The 12,911-nt window shown below is 45.9% G+C and overlaps 8 non-coding genes across 8 annotated transcripts; all 8 read right to left on the bottom strand.

The window, feature by feature from the left end:
• Positions 1-573: 573 nt before the first annotated feature.
• On the bottom strand, positions 574-688 carry LOC149277274 (U5 spliceosomal RNA). Its single transcript, XR_016279242.1, has one exon. It is a non-coding gene; the product is annotated as a U5 spliceosomal RNA (small nuclear RNA).
• Positions 689-2,300: 1,612 nt separating this feature from the next.
• On the bottom strand, positions 2,301-2,415 carry LOC149277273 (U5 spliceosomal RNA). Its single transcript, XR_016279128.1, has one exon. It is a non-coding gene; the product is annotated as a U5 spliceosomal RNA (small nuclear RNA).
• A 1,611-nt stretch (positions 2,416-4,026) lies between these two features.
• Positions 4,027-4,141, bottom strand: LOC149277272 (U5 spliceosomal RNA). The gene has a single exon (XR_016279127.1). It is a non-coding gene; the product is annotated as a U5 spliceosomal RNA (small nuclear RNA).
• Positions 4,142-5,751: 1,610 nt separating this feature from the next.
• On the bottom strand, positions 5,752-5,866 carry LOC149277271 (U5 spliceosomal RNA). The gene has a single exon (XR_016279235.1). It is a non-coding gene; the product is annotated as a U5 spliceosomal RNA (small nuclear RNA).
• A 1,611-nt stretch (positions 5,867-7,477) lies between these two features.
• Positions 7,478-7,593, bottom strand: LOC149277270 (U5 spliceosomal RNA). The gene has a single exon (XR_016279136.1). It is a non-coding gene; the product is annotated as a U5 spliceosomal RNA (small nuclear RNA).
• A 1,612-nt stretch (positions 7,594-9,205) lies between these two features.
• On the bottom strand, positions 9,206-9,320 carry LOC149277269 (U5 spliceosomal RNA). Its single transcript, XR_016279231.1, has one exon. It is a non-coding gene; the product is annotated as a U5 spliceosomal RNA (small nuclear RNA).
• A 1,612-nt stretch (positions 9,321-10,932) lies between these two features.
• LOC149277268 (U5 spliceosomal RNA) lies at positions 10,933-11,047 on the bottom strand. The gene has a single exon (XR_016279126.1). It is a non-coding gene; the product is annotated as a U5 spliceosomal RNA (small nuclear RNA).
• A 1,610-nt stretch (positions 11,048-12,657) lies between these two features.
• LOC149277267 (U5 spliceosomal RNA) lies at positions 12,658-12,772 on the bottom strand. Its single transcript, XR_016279125.1, has one exon. It is a non-coding gene; the product is annotated as a U5 spliceosomal RNA (small nuclear RNA).
• Between the last annotated feature and the right edge of the window lie 139 nt (positions 12,773-12,911).

Here is a 12,911-nt window from a genome sequence, read left to right as displayed (position 1 = left end):
GCATTGGAGCGGCAAAAGTCAACCCAAACGCAGCAGACTAGACACTTTGCCAAAAACGAAGTCTGCAACCTGATCTTTCCACACGCATAGAGCTTCCCAACTCGTGTCGGAAAGCTTTTAAACAAACAGCAAAAAAGCTATGATCGCTGAACCTACAAAGGGCGCATTAGTCTTTTCCATGCTGAAAAGCGGCCCCTTAAGCACGTGGTGAGTGCTTTTTCCCAGATGTTTCACTGTTGCTATTTGAGGAAATGAATAATACAACTGCACATGTGAGGAACAGAGATCTCAATGTTAAACATTTAAGGGCAGTTTTTTGTTGTTTGGTTTGTGTATTACGATAAAGAACAATTGGGAACATGTTTGAAAGCGTATGCACAGGCTTATTTGCATAGAGTCTGGAGGGCGTGGTCTAACCCTGCCTCCTTAAAGCATTTCTACAACCCCAAACAGTACATAGCATGACACAGGCAGGATATTTTGCGCTTCTGGGTGCGACACAGTCCTCAGCCAGGGCAAAGCTTGCGACTAGAGCAAGCAATCTTTTTGATCTATCGTTAACAACAGCAAAGAAGCCCAGCAAACACCAGGCATCAAAAAATTGGTTACGACTCATGGTCGTTCCTCCCCACGGAAATCTTTAGTAAAAGGCGAAAGATTTATTCGGTCTGAAGAGAAACCAGAGTATACCCAAACATGCCGCAGGGCAACGGCCCGGACACAGGCAGTGCTCCTCGAGGTTAAGGTGTGTTTAATTAATCCCACCCAGCTCTTGCCTGATCATTGGAACCTTTAACACATGCAAAACACGATTGCAAAGGGATTGGAACTATTTAATATTGGGCTGCTTTAAAGTCTTATTAAACTAACAATAAGGTGGGGCGTTTCCCAGTGCATCATGGGTATTCAAATGAGGCGGCAGCTCAAACAAACCTTCCAGCAGTCTTAGTGACCGGGGCGCGAGCTTGCTTCTCTGAAACAATTTTGTTTGCTTTAAGAAAAGAAAAGCTGAAGATTGTACCTCCCCCACCGCTTTGCCTACGGGGGCCCGCAACTTCCCCTTCCGCTGCAGCCACCAGAAGTTCCTGGCACACATGCTTTGGGCTGTGTTACAAGGTTAGGGGTAAGGCTTCGGGATGGAATCTGATTACTACTCTTTTTCCCCAATGGTGGCGTGCTGAACCCATCGGCTTCACAAATACCAAGTTGCCTGATGCTGTTTCCTTTGAAAGCAAATATATCTTTTCCACAAATCAAATCTTTCTAATTAAACCACCTTTCCAAAGTTAGCGGTTAGAAACGCTTAAGCATGGAAAGGTTTGGTGATAGAGCTTGGGTTAGGGGCGGGTTAAGCTCATGGCTTTGAAGAGGCACAGTTACAGTTAGCGTCGGAGTACTGTTAATGGTTTACGGTTGACAGTTTAGGGTTAGGTAAGGCTTAGAATCCTTCCCCATTGTGGCGTGTTTAGCCCATCCTTTTCCCAAACACCAAAAAAGCCTGATTGCCTTCAATTTCTTTTTGTCTTAAGCAGCATCGCCAGTGCCAACATTTTGCACCTAAGATTATAAAAAGTACCTAGCAAAATTGTTTCCGTTTTAAAACCGCACAAAATCTCGGACAGTTCACCTGTCTGTATGCCTCGCGACGAACGAGCGAAAGACTCACTAGCGGCAGCGCACGGACGACCGGACTCCCCAGCACCGCCACAAAGAAGGAGCGCAGCGCGGCATTGGAGCGGCAAAAGTCAACCCAAACGCAGCAGACTAGACATTTTGCCAAAAACGAAGTCTGCAACCTGATCTTTCCACACGCATAGAGCTTCCCAACTCGTGTCGGAAAGCTTTTAAACAAATAGCAAAAAAGCTATGATCGCTGAACCTACAAAGGGCGCATTAGTCTTTTCCATGCTGAAAAGCGGCCCCTTAAGCACGTGGTGAGTGCTTTTTCCCAGATGTTTCACTGTTGCTATTTGAGGAAATGAATAATACAACTGCACATGTGAGGAACAGAGATCTCAATGTTAAACATTTAAGGGCAGTTTTTTGTTGTTTGGTTTGTGTATTACGATAAAGAACAATTGGGAACATGTTTGAAAGCGTATGCACAGGCTTATTTGCATAGAGTCTGGAGGGCGTGGTCTAACCCTGCCTCCTTAAAGCATTTCTACAACCCCAAACAGTACATAGCATGACACAGGCAGGATATTTTGCGCTTCTGGGTGCGACACAGTCCTCAGCCAGGGCAAAGCTTGCGACTAGAGCAAGCAATCTTTTTGATCTATCGTTAACAACAGCAAAGAAGCCCAGCAAACGCCAGGCATCAAAAAATTGGTTACGACTCATGGTCGTTCCTCCCCACGGAAATCTTTAGTAAAAGGCGAAAGATTTATTCGGTCTGAAGAGAAACCAGAGTATACCCAAACATGCCGCAGGGCAACGGCCCGGCCACAGGCAGTGCTCCTCGAGGTTAAGGTGTGTTTAATTAATCCCACCCAGCTCTTGCCTGATCATTGGAACCTTTAACACATGCAAAACACGATTGCAAAGGGATTGGAACCATTTAATATTGGGCTGCTTTAAAGTCTTATTAAACTAACAATAAGGTGGGGCGTTTCCCAGTGCATCATGGGTATTCAAATGAGGCGGCAGCTCAAACAAACCTTCCAGCAGTCTTAGTGACCGGGGCGCGAGCTTGCTTCTCTGAAACAATTTTGTTTGCTTTAAGAAAAGAAAAGCTGAAGATTGTACCTCCCCCACCGCTTTGCCTACGGGGGCCCGCAACTTCCCCTTCCGCTGCAGCCACCAGAAGTTCCTGGCACACATGCTTTGGGCTGTGTTACAAGGTTAGGGGTAAGGCTTCGGGATGGAATCTGATTACTACTCTTTTTCCCCAATGGTGGCGTGCTGAACCCATCGGCTTCACAAATACCAAGTTGCCTGATGCTGTTTCCTTTGAAAGCAAATATATCTTTTCCACAAATCAAATCTTTCTAATTAAACCACCTTTCCAAAGTTAGCGGTTAGAAACGCTTAAGCATGGAAAGGTTTGGTGATAGAGCTTGGGTTAGGGGCGGGTTAAGCTCATGGCTTTGAAGAGGCACAGTTACAGTTAGCGTCGGAGTACTGTTAATGGTTTACGGTTGACAGTTTAGGGTTAGGTAAGGCTTAGAATCCTTCCCCATTGTGGCGTGTTTAGCCCATCCTTTTCCCAAACACCAAAAAAGCCTGATTGCCTTCAATTTCTTTTTGTCTTAAGCAGCATCGCCAGTGCCAACATTTTGCACCTAAGATTATAAAAAGTACCTAGCAAAATTGTTTCCGTTTTAAAACCGCACAAAATCTCGGACAGTTCACCTGTCCGTATGCCTCGCGACGAACGTGCGAAAGGCTCACTAGCGGCAGCGCACGGACGACCGGACTCCCCAGCACCGCCACAAAGAAGGAGCGCAGCGCGGCATTGGAGCGGCAAAAGTCAACCCAAACGCAGCAGACTAGACATTTTGCCAAAAACGAAGTCTGCAACCTGATCTTTCCACACGCATAGAGCTTCCCAACTCGTGTCGGAAAGCTTTTAAACAAATAGCAAAAAAGCTATGATCACTGAACCTACAAAGGGCGCATTAGTCTTTTCCATGCTGAAAAGCGGCCCCTTAAGCACGTGGTGAGTGCTTTTTCCAGATGTTTCACTGTTGCTATTTGAGGAAATGAATAATACAACTGCACATGTGAGGAACAGAGATCTCAATGTTAAACATTTAAGGGCAGTTTTTTGTTGTTTGGTTTGTGTATTACGATAAAGAACAATTGGGAACATGTTTGAAAGCGTATGCACAGGCTTATTTGCATAGAGTCTGGAGGGCGTGGTCTAACCCTGCCTCCTTAAAGCATTTCTACAACCCCAAACAGTACATAGCATGACACAGGCAGGATATTTTGCGCTTCTGGGTGCGACACAGTCCTCAGCCAGGGGAAAGCTTGCGACTAGAGCAAGCAATCTTTTTGATCTATCGTTAACAACAGCAAAGAAGCCCAGCAAACGCCAGGCATCAAAAAATTGGTTACGACTCATGGTCGTTCCTCCCCACGGAAATCTTTAGTAAAAGGCGAAAGATTTATTCGGTCTGAAGAGAAACCAGAGTATACCCAAACATGCCGCAGGGCAACGGCCCGGACACAGGCAGTGCTCCTCGATGTTAAGGTGTGTTTAATTAATCCCACCCAGCTCTTGCCTGATCATTGGAACCTTTAACACATGCAAAACACGATTGCAAAGGGATTGGAACCATTTAATATTGGGCTGCTTTAAAGTCTTATTAAACTAACAATAAGGTGGGGCGTTTCCCAGTGCATCATGGGTATTCAAATGAGGCGGCAGCTCAAACAAACCTTCCAGCAGTCTTAGTGACCGGGGCGCGAGCTTGCTTCTCTGAAACAATTTTGTTTGCTTTAAGAAAAGAAAAGCTGAAGATTGTTCCTCCCCCACCGCTTTGCCTACGGGGGCCCGCAACTTCCCCTTCCGCTGCAGCCACCAGAAGTTCCTGGCACACATGCTTTGGGCTGTGTTACAAGGTTAGGGGTAAGGCTTCGGGATGGAATCTGATTACTACTCTTTTTCCCCAATGGTGGCGTGCTGAACCCATCGGCTTCACAAATACCAAGTTGCCTGATACTGTTTCCTTTGAAAGCAAATATATCTTTTCCACAAATCAAATCTTTCTAATTAAACCACCTTTCCAAAGTTAGCGCTTAGAAACGCTTAAGCTGGAAAGGTTTGGTGATAGAGCTTGGGTTAGGGGCGGGTTAAGCTCATGGCTTTGAAGAGGCACAGTTACAGTTAGCGTCGGAGTACTGTTAATGGTTTACGGTTGACAGTTTAGGGTTAGGTAAGGCTTAGAATCCTTCCCCATTGTGGCGTGTTTAGCCCATCCTTTTCCCAAACACCAAAAAAGCCTGATTGCCTTCAATTTCTTTTTGTCTTAAGCAGCATCGCCAGTGCCAACATTTTGCACCTAAGATTATAAAAAGTACCTAGCAAAATTGTTTCCGTTTTAAAACCGCACAAAATCTCGGACAGTTCACCTGTCTGTATGCCTCGCGACGAACGAGCGAAAGGCTCACTAGCGGCAGCGCACGGACGACCGGACTCCCCAGCACCGCCACAAAGAAGGAGCGCAGCCCGGCATTGGAGCGGCAAAAGTCAACCCAAACGCAGCAGACTAGACATTTTGCCAAAAACGAAGTCTGCAACCTGATCTTCCCACACGCATAGAGCTTCCCAACTCGTGTCGGAAAGCTTTTAAACAAACAGCAAAAAAGCTATGATCACTGAACCTACAAAGGGCGCATTAGTCTTTTCCATGCTGAAAAGCGGCCCCTTAAGCACGTGGTGAGTGCTTTTTCCAGATGTTTCACTGTTGCTATTTGAGGAAATGAATAATACAACTGCACATGTGAGGAACAGAGATCTCAATGTTAAACATTTAAGGGCAGTTTTTTGTTGTTTGGTTTGTGTATTACGATAAAGAACAATTGGGAACATGTTTGAAAGCGTATGCACAGGCTTATTTGCATAGAGTCTGGAGGGCGTGGTCTAACCCTGCCTCCTTAAAGCATTTCTACAACCCCAAACAGTACATAGCATGACACAGGCAGGATATTTTGCGCTTCTGGGTGCGACACAGTCCTCAGCCAGGGCAAAGCTTGCGACTAGAGCAAGCAATCTTTTTGATCTATCGTTAACAACAGCAAAGAAGCCCAGCAAACGCCAGGCATCAAGAAATTGGTTACGACTCATGGTCGTTCCTCCCCACGGAAATCTTTAGTAAAAGGCGAAAGATTTATTCGGTCTGAAGAGAAACCAGAGTATACCCAAACATGCCGCAGGGCAACGGCCCGGACACAGGCAGTGCTCCTCGAGGTTAAGGTGTGTTTAATTAATCCCACCCAGCTCTTGCCTGATCATTGGAACCTTTAACACATGCAAAACACGATTGCAAAGGGATTGGAACTATTTAATATTGGGCTGCTTTAAAGTCTTATTAAACTAACAATAAGGTGGGGCGTTTCCCAGTGCATCATGGGTATTCAAATGAGGCGGCAGCTCAAACAAACCTTCCAGCAGTCTTAGTGACCGGGGCGCGAGCTTGCTTCTCTGAAACAATTTTGTTTGCTTTAAGAAAAGAAAAGCTGAAGATTGTACCTCCCCCACCGCTTTGCCTACGGGGGCCCGCAACTTCCCCTTCCGCTGCAGCCACCAGAAGTTCCTGGCACACATGCTTTGGGCTGTGTTACAAGGTTAGGGGTAAGGCTTCGGGATGGAATCTGATTACTACTCTTTTTCCCCAATGGTGGCGTGCTGAACCCATCGGCTTCACAAATACCAAGTTGCCTGATGCTGTTTCCTTTGAAAGCAAATATATCTTTTCCACAAATCAAATCTTTCTAATTAAACCACCTTTCCAAAGTTAGCGGTTAGAAACGCTTAAGCATGGAAAGGTTTGGTGATAGAGCTTGGGTTAGGGGCGGGTTAAGCTCATGGCTTTGAAGAGGCACAGTTACAGTTAGCGTCGGAGTACTGTTAATGGTTTACGGTTGACAGTTTAGGGTTAGGTAAGGCTTAGAATCCTTCCCCATTGTGGCGTGTTTAGCCCATCCTTTTCCCAAACACCAAAAAAGCCTGATTGCCTTCAATTTCTTTTTGTCTTAAGCAGCATCGCCAGTGCCAACATTTTGCACCTAAGATTATAAAAAGTACCTAGCAAAATTGTTTCCGTTTTAAAACCGCACAAAATCTTGGACAGTTCACCTGTCTGTATGCCTCGCGACGAACGAGCGAAAGGCTCACTAGCGGCAGCGCACGGACGACCGGACTCCCCAGCACCGCCACAAAGAAGGAGCGCAGCGCGGCATTGGAGCGGCAAAAGTCAACCCAAACGCAGCAGACTAGACATTTTGCCAAAAACGAAGTCTGCAACCTGATCTTCCCACACGCATAGAGCTTCCCAACTCGTGTCGGAAAGCTTTTAAACAAATAGCAAAAAAGCTATGATCACTGAACCTACAAAGGGCGCATTAGTCTTTTCCATGCTGAAAAGCGGCCCCTTAAGCACGTGGTGAGTGCTTTTTCCAGATGTTTCACTGTTGCTATTTGAGGAAATGAATAATACAACTGCACATGTGAGGAACAGAGACCTCAATGTTAAACATTTAAGGGCAGTTTTTTGTTGTTTGGTTTGTGTATTATGATAAAGAACAATTGGGAACATGTTTGAAAGCGTATGCACAGGCTTATTTGCATAGAGTCTGGAGGGCGTGGTCTAACCCTGCCTCCTTAAAGCATTTCTACAACCCCAAACAGTACATAGCATGACACAGGCAGGATATTTTGCGCTTCTGGGTGCGACACAGTCCTCAGCCAGGGCAAAGCTTGCGACTAGAGCAAGCAATCTTTTTGATCTATCGTTAACAACAGCAAAGAAGCCCAGCAAACGCCAGGCATCAAAAAAATTGGTTACGACTCATGGTCGTTCCTCCCCACGGAAATCTTTAGTAAAAGGCGAAAGATTTATTCGGTCTGAAGAGAAACCAGAGTATACCCAAACATGCCGCAGGGCAACGGCCCGGACACAGGCAGTGCTCCTCGAGGTTAAGGTGTGTTTAATTAATCCCACCCAGCTCTTGCCTGATCATTGGAACCTTTAACACATGCAAAACACGATTGCAAAGGGATTGGAACTATTTAATATTGGGCTGCTTTAAAGTCTTATTAAACTAACAATAAGGTGGGGCGTTTCCCAGTGCATCATGGGTATTCAAATGAGGCGGCAGCTCAAACAAACCTTCCAGCAGTCTTAGTGACCGGGGCGCGAGCTTGCTTCTCTGAAACAATTTTGTTTGCTTTAAGAAAAGAAAAGCTGAAGATTGTACCTCCCCCACCGCTTTGCCTACGGGGGCCCGCAACTTCCCCTTCCGCTGCAGCCACCAGAAGTTCCTGGCACACATGCTTTGGGCTGTGTTACAAGGTTAGGGGTAAGGCTTCGGGATGGAATCTGATTACTACTCTTTTTCCCCAATGGTGGCGTGCTGAACCCATCGGCTTCACAAATACCAAGTTGCCTGATGCTGTTTCCTTTGAAAGCAAATATATCTTTTCCACAAATCAAATCTTTCTAATTAAACCACCTTTCCAAAGTTAGCGGTTAGAAACGCTTAAGCATGGAAAGGTTTGGTGATAGAGCTTGGGTTAGGGGCGGGTTAAGCTCATGGCTTTGAAGAGGCACAGTTACAGTTAGCGTCGGAGTACTGTTAATGGTTTACGGTTGACAGTTTAGGGTTAGGTAAGGCTTAGAATCCTTCCCCATTGTGGCGTGTTTAGCCCATCCTTTTCCCAAACACCAAAAAAGCCTGATTGCCTTCAATTTCTTTTTGTCTTAAGCAGCATCGCCAGTGCCAACATTTTGCACCTAAGATTATAAAAAGTACCTAGCAAAATTGTTTCCGTTTTAAAACCGCACAAAATCTCGGACAGTTCACCTGTCTGTATGCCTCGCGACGAACGAGCGAAAGGCTCACTAGCGGCAGCGCACGGACGACCGGACTCCCCAGCACCGCCACAAAGAAGGAGCGCAGCGCGGCATTGGAGCGGCAAAAGTCAACCCAAACGCAGCAGACTAGACACTTTGCCAAAAACGAAGTCTGCAACCTGATCTTTCCACACGCATAGAGCTTCCCAACTCGTGTCGGAAAGCTTTTAAACAAACAGCAAAAAAGCTATGATCGCTGAACCTACAAAGGGCGCATTAGTCTTTTCCATGCTGAAAAGCGGCCCCTTAAGCACGTGGTGAGTGCTTTTTCCCAGATGTTTCACTGTTGCTATTTGAGGAAATGAATAATACAACTGCACATGTGAGGAACAGAGATCTCAATGTTAAACATTTAAGGGCAGTTTTTTGTTGTTTGGTTTGTGTATTACGATAAAGAACAATTGGGAACATGTTTGAAAGCGTATGCACAGGCTTATTTGCATAGAGTCTGGAGGGCGTGGTCTAACCCTGCCTCCTTAAAGCATTTCTACAACCCCAAACAGTACATAGCATGACACAGGCAGGATATTTTGCGCTTCTGGGTGCGACACAGTCCTCAGCCAGGGCAAAGCTTGCGACTAGAGCAAGCAATCTTTTTGATCTATCGTTAACAACAGCAAAGAAGCCCAGCAAACACCAGGCATCAAAAAATTGGTTACGACTCATGGTCGTTCCTCCCCACGGAAATCTTTAGTAAAAGGCGAAAGATTTATTCGGTCTGAAGAGAAACCAGAGTATACCCAAACATGCCGCAGGGCAACGGCCCGGACACAGGCAGTGCTCCTCGAGGTTAAGGTGTGTTTAATTAATCCCACCCAGCTCTTGCCTGATCATTGGAACCTTTAACACATGCAAAACACGATTGCAAAGGGATTGGAACTATTTAATATTGGGCTGCTTTAAAGTCTTATTAAACTAACAATAAGGTGGGGCGTTTCCCAGTGCATCATGGGTATTCAAATGAGGCGGCAGCTCAAACAAACCTTCCAGCAGTCTTAGTGACCGGGGCGCGAGCTTGCTTCTCTGAAACAATTTTGTTTGCTTTAAGAAAAGAAAAGCTGAAGATTGTACCTCCCCCACCGCTTTGCCTACGGGGGCCCGCAACTTCCCCTTCCGCTGCAGCCACCAGAAGTTCCTGGCACACATGCTTTGGGCTGTGTTACAAGGTTAGGGGTAAGGCTTCGGGATGGAATCTGATTACTACTCTTTTTCCCCAATGGTGGCGTGCTGAACCCATCGGCTTCACAAATACCAAGTTGCCTGATGCTGTTTCCTTTGAAAGCAAATATATCTTTTCCACAAATCAAATCTTTCTAATTAAACCACCTTTCCAAAGTTAGCGGTTAGAAACGCTTAAGCATGGAAAGGTTTGGTGATAGAGCTTGGGTTAGGGGCGGGTTAAGCTCATGGCTTTGAAGAGGCACAGTTACAGTTAGCGTCGGAGTACTGTTAATGGTTTACGGTTGACAGTTTAGGGTTAGGTAAGGCTTAGAATCCTTCCCCATTGTGGCGTGTTTAGCCCATCCTTTTCCCAAACACCAAAAAAGCCTGATTGCCTTCAATTTCTTTTTGTCTTAAGCAGCATCGCCAGTGCCAACATTTTGCACCTAAGATTATAAAAAGTACCTAGCAAAATTGTTTCCGTTTTAAAACCGCACAAAATCTCGGACAGTTCACCTGTCTGTATGCCTCGCGACGAACGAGCGAAAGACTCACTAGCGGCAGCGCACGGACGACCGGACTCCCCAGCACCGCCACAAAGAAGGAGCGCAGCGCGGCATTGGAGCGGCAAAAGTCAACCCAAACGCAGCAGACTAGACATTTTGCCAAAAACGAAGTCTGCAACCTGATCTTTCCACACGCATAGAGCTTCCCAACTCGTGTCGGAAAGCTTTTAAACAAATAGCAAAAAAGCTATGATCGCTGAACCTACAAAGGGCGCATTAGTCTTTTCCATGCTGAAAAGCGGCCCCTTAAGCACGTGGTGAGTGCTTTTTCCCAGATGTTTCACTGTTGCTATTTGAGGAAATGAATAATACAACTGCACATGTGAGGAACAGAGATCTCAATGTTAAACATTTAAGGGCAGTTTTTTGTTGTTTGGTTTGTGTATTACGATAAAGAACAATTGGGAACATGTTTGAAAGCGTATGCACAGGCTTATTTGCATAGAGTCTGGAGGGCGTGGTCTAACCCTGCCTCCTTAAAGCATTTCTACAACCCCAAACAGTACATAGCATGACACAGGCAGGATATTTTGCGCTTCTGGGTGCGACACAGTCCTCAGCCAGGGCAAAGCTTGCGACTAGAGCAAGCAATCTTTTTGATCTATCGTTAACAACAGCAAAGAAGCCCAGCAAACGCCAGGCATCAAAAAATTGGTTACGACTCATGGTCGTTCCTCCCCACGGAAATCTTTAGTAAAAGGCGAAAGATTTATTCGGTCTGAAGAGAAACCAGAGTATACCCAAACATGCCGCAGGGCAACGGCCCGGCCACAGGCAGTGCTCCTCGAGGTTAAGGTGTGTTTAATTAATCCCACCCAGCTCTTGCCTGATCATTGGAACCTTTAACACATGCAAAACACGATTGCAAAGGGATTGGAACCATTTAATATTGGGCTGCTTTAAAGTCTTATTAAACTAACAATAAGGTGGGGCGTTTCCCAGTGCATCATGGGTATTCAAATGAGGCGGCAGCTCAAACAAACCTTCCAGCAGTCTTAGTGACCGGGGCGCGAGCTTGCTTCTCTGAAACAATTTTGTTTGCTTTAAGAAAAGAAAAGCTGAAGATTGTACCTCCCCCACCGCTTTGCCTACGGGGGCCCGCAACTTCCCCTTCCGCTGCAGCCACCAGAAGTTCCTGGCACACATGCTTTGGGCTGTGTTACAAGGTTAGGGGTAAGGCTTCGGGATGGAATCTGATTACTACTCTTTTTCCCCAATGGTGGCGTGCTGAACCCATCGGCTTCACAAATACCAAGTTGCCTGATGCTGTTTCCTTTGAAAGCAAATATATCTTTTCCACAAATCAAATCTTTCTAATTAAACCACCTTTCCAAAGTTAGCGGTTAGAAACGCTTAAGCTGGAAAGGTTTGGTGATAGAGCTTGGGTTAGGGGCGGGTTAAGCTCATGGCTTTGAAGAGGCACAGTTACAGTTAGCGTCGGAGTACTGTTAATGGTTTACGGTTGACAGTTTAGGGTTAGGTAAGGCTTAGAATCCTTCCCCATTGTGGCGTGTTTAGCCCATCCTTTTCCCAAACACCAAAAAAGCCTGATTGCCTTCAATTTCTTTTTGTCTTAAGCAGCATCGCCAGTGCCAACATTTTGCACCTAAGATTATAAAAAGTACCTAGCAAAATTGTTTCCGTTTTAAAACCGCACAAAATCTCGGACAGTTCACCTGTCTGTATGCCTCGCGACGAACGAGCGAAAGGCTCACTAGCGGCAGCGCACGGACGACCGGACTCCCCAGCACCGCCACAAAGAAGGAGCGCAGCGCGGCATTGGAGCGGCAAAAGTCAACCCAAACGCAGCAGACTAGACATTTTGCCAAAAACGAAGTCTGCAACCTGATCTTCCCACACGCATAGAGCTTCCCAACTCGTGTCGGAAAGCTTTTAAACAAACAGCAAAAAAGCTATGATCACTGAACCTACAAAGGGCGCATTAGTCTTTTCCATGCTGAAAAGCGGCCCCTTAAGCACGTGGTGAGTGCTTTTTCCAGATGTTTCACTGTTGCTATTTGAGGAAATGAATAATACAACTGCACATGTGAGGAACAGAGATCTCAATGTTAAACATTTAAGGGCAGTTTTTTGTTGTTTGGTTTGTGTATTACGATAAAGAACAATTGGGAACATGTTTGAAAGCGTATGCACAGGCTTATTTGCATAGAGTCTGGAGGGCGTGGTCTAACCCTGCCTCCTTAAAGCATTTCTACAACCCCAAACAGTACATAGCATGACACAGGCAGGATATTTTGCGCTTCTGGGTGCGACACAGTCCTCAGCCAGGGGAAAGCTTGCGACTAGAGCAAGCAATCTTTTTGATCTATCGTTAACAACAGCAAAGAAGCCCAGCAAACGCCAGGCATCAAAAAATTGGTTACGACTCATGGTCGTTCCTCCCCACGGAAATCTTTAGTAAAAGGCGAAAGATTTATTCGGTCTGAAGAGAAACCAGAGTATACCCAAACATGCCGCAGGGCAACGGCCCGGACACAGGCAGTGCTCCTCGATGTTAAGGTGTGTTTAATTAATCCCACCCAGCTCTTGCCTGATCATTGGAACCTTTAACACATGCAAAACACGATTGCAAAGGGATTGG

Source organism: Sceloporus occidentalis, unplaced genomic scaffold, assembly GCF_023333645.1.
Source record: "Sceloporus occidentalis isolate IW3139 unplaced genomic scaffold, rSceOcc1.0.p SCAF_220, whole genome shotgun sequence".
NCBI lineage: Eukaryota > Metazoa > Chordata > Lepidosauria > Squamata > Phrynosomatidae > Sceloporus > Sceloporus occidentalis.
The sequence above is the reverse complement of the archived record's forward strand: the minus strand, read 5'-3'. Positions and strand labels throughout refer to the sequence as shown.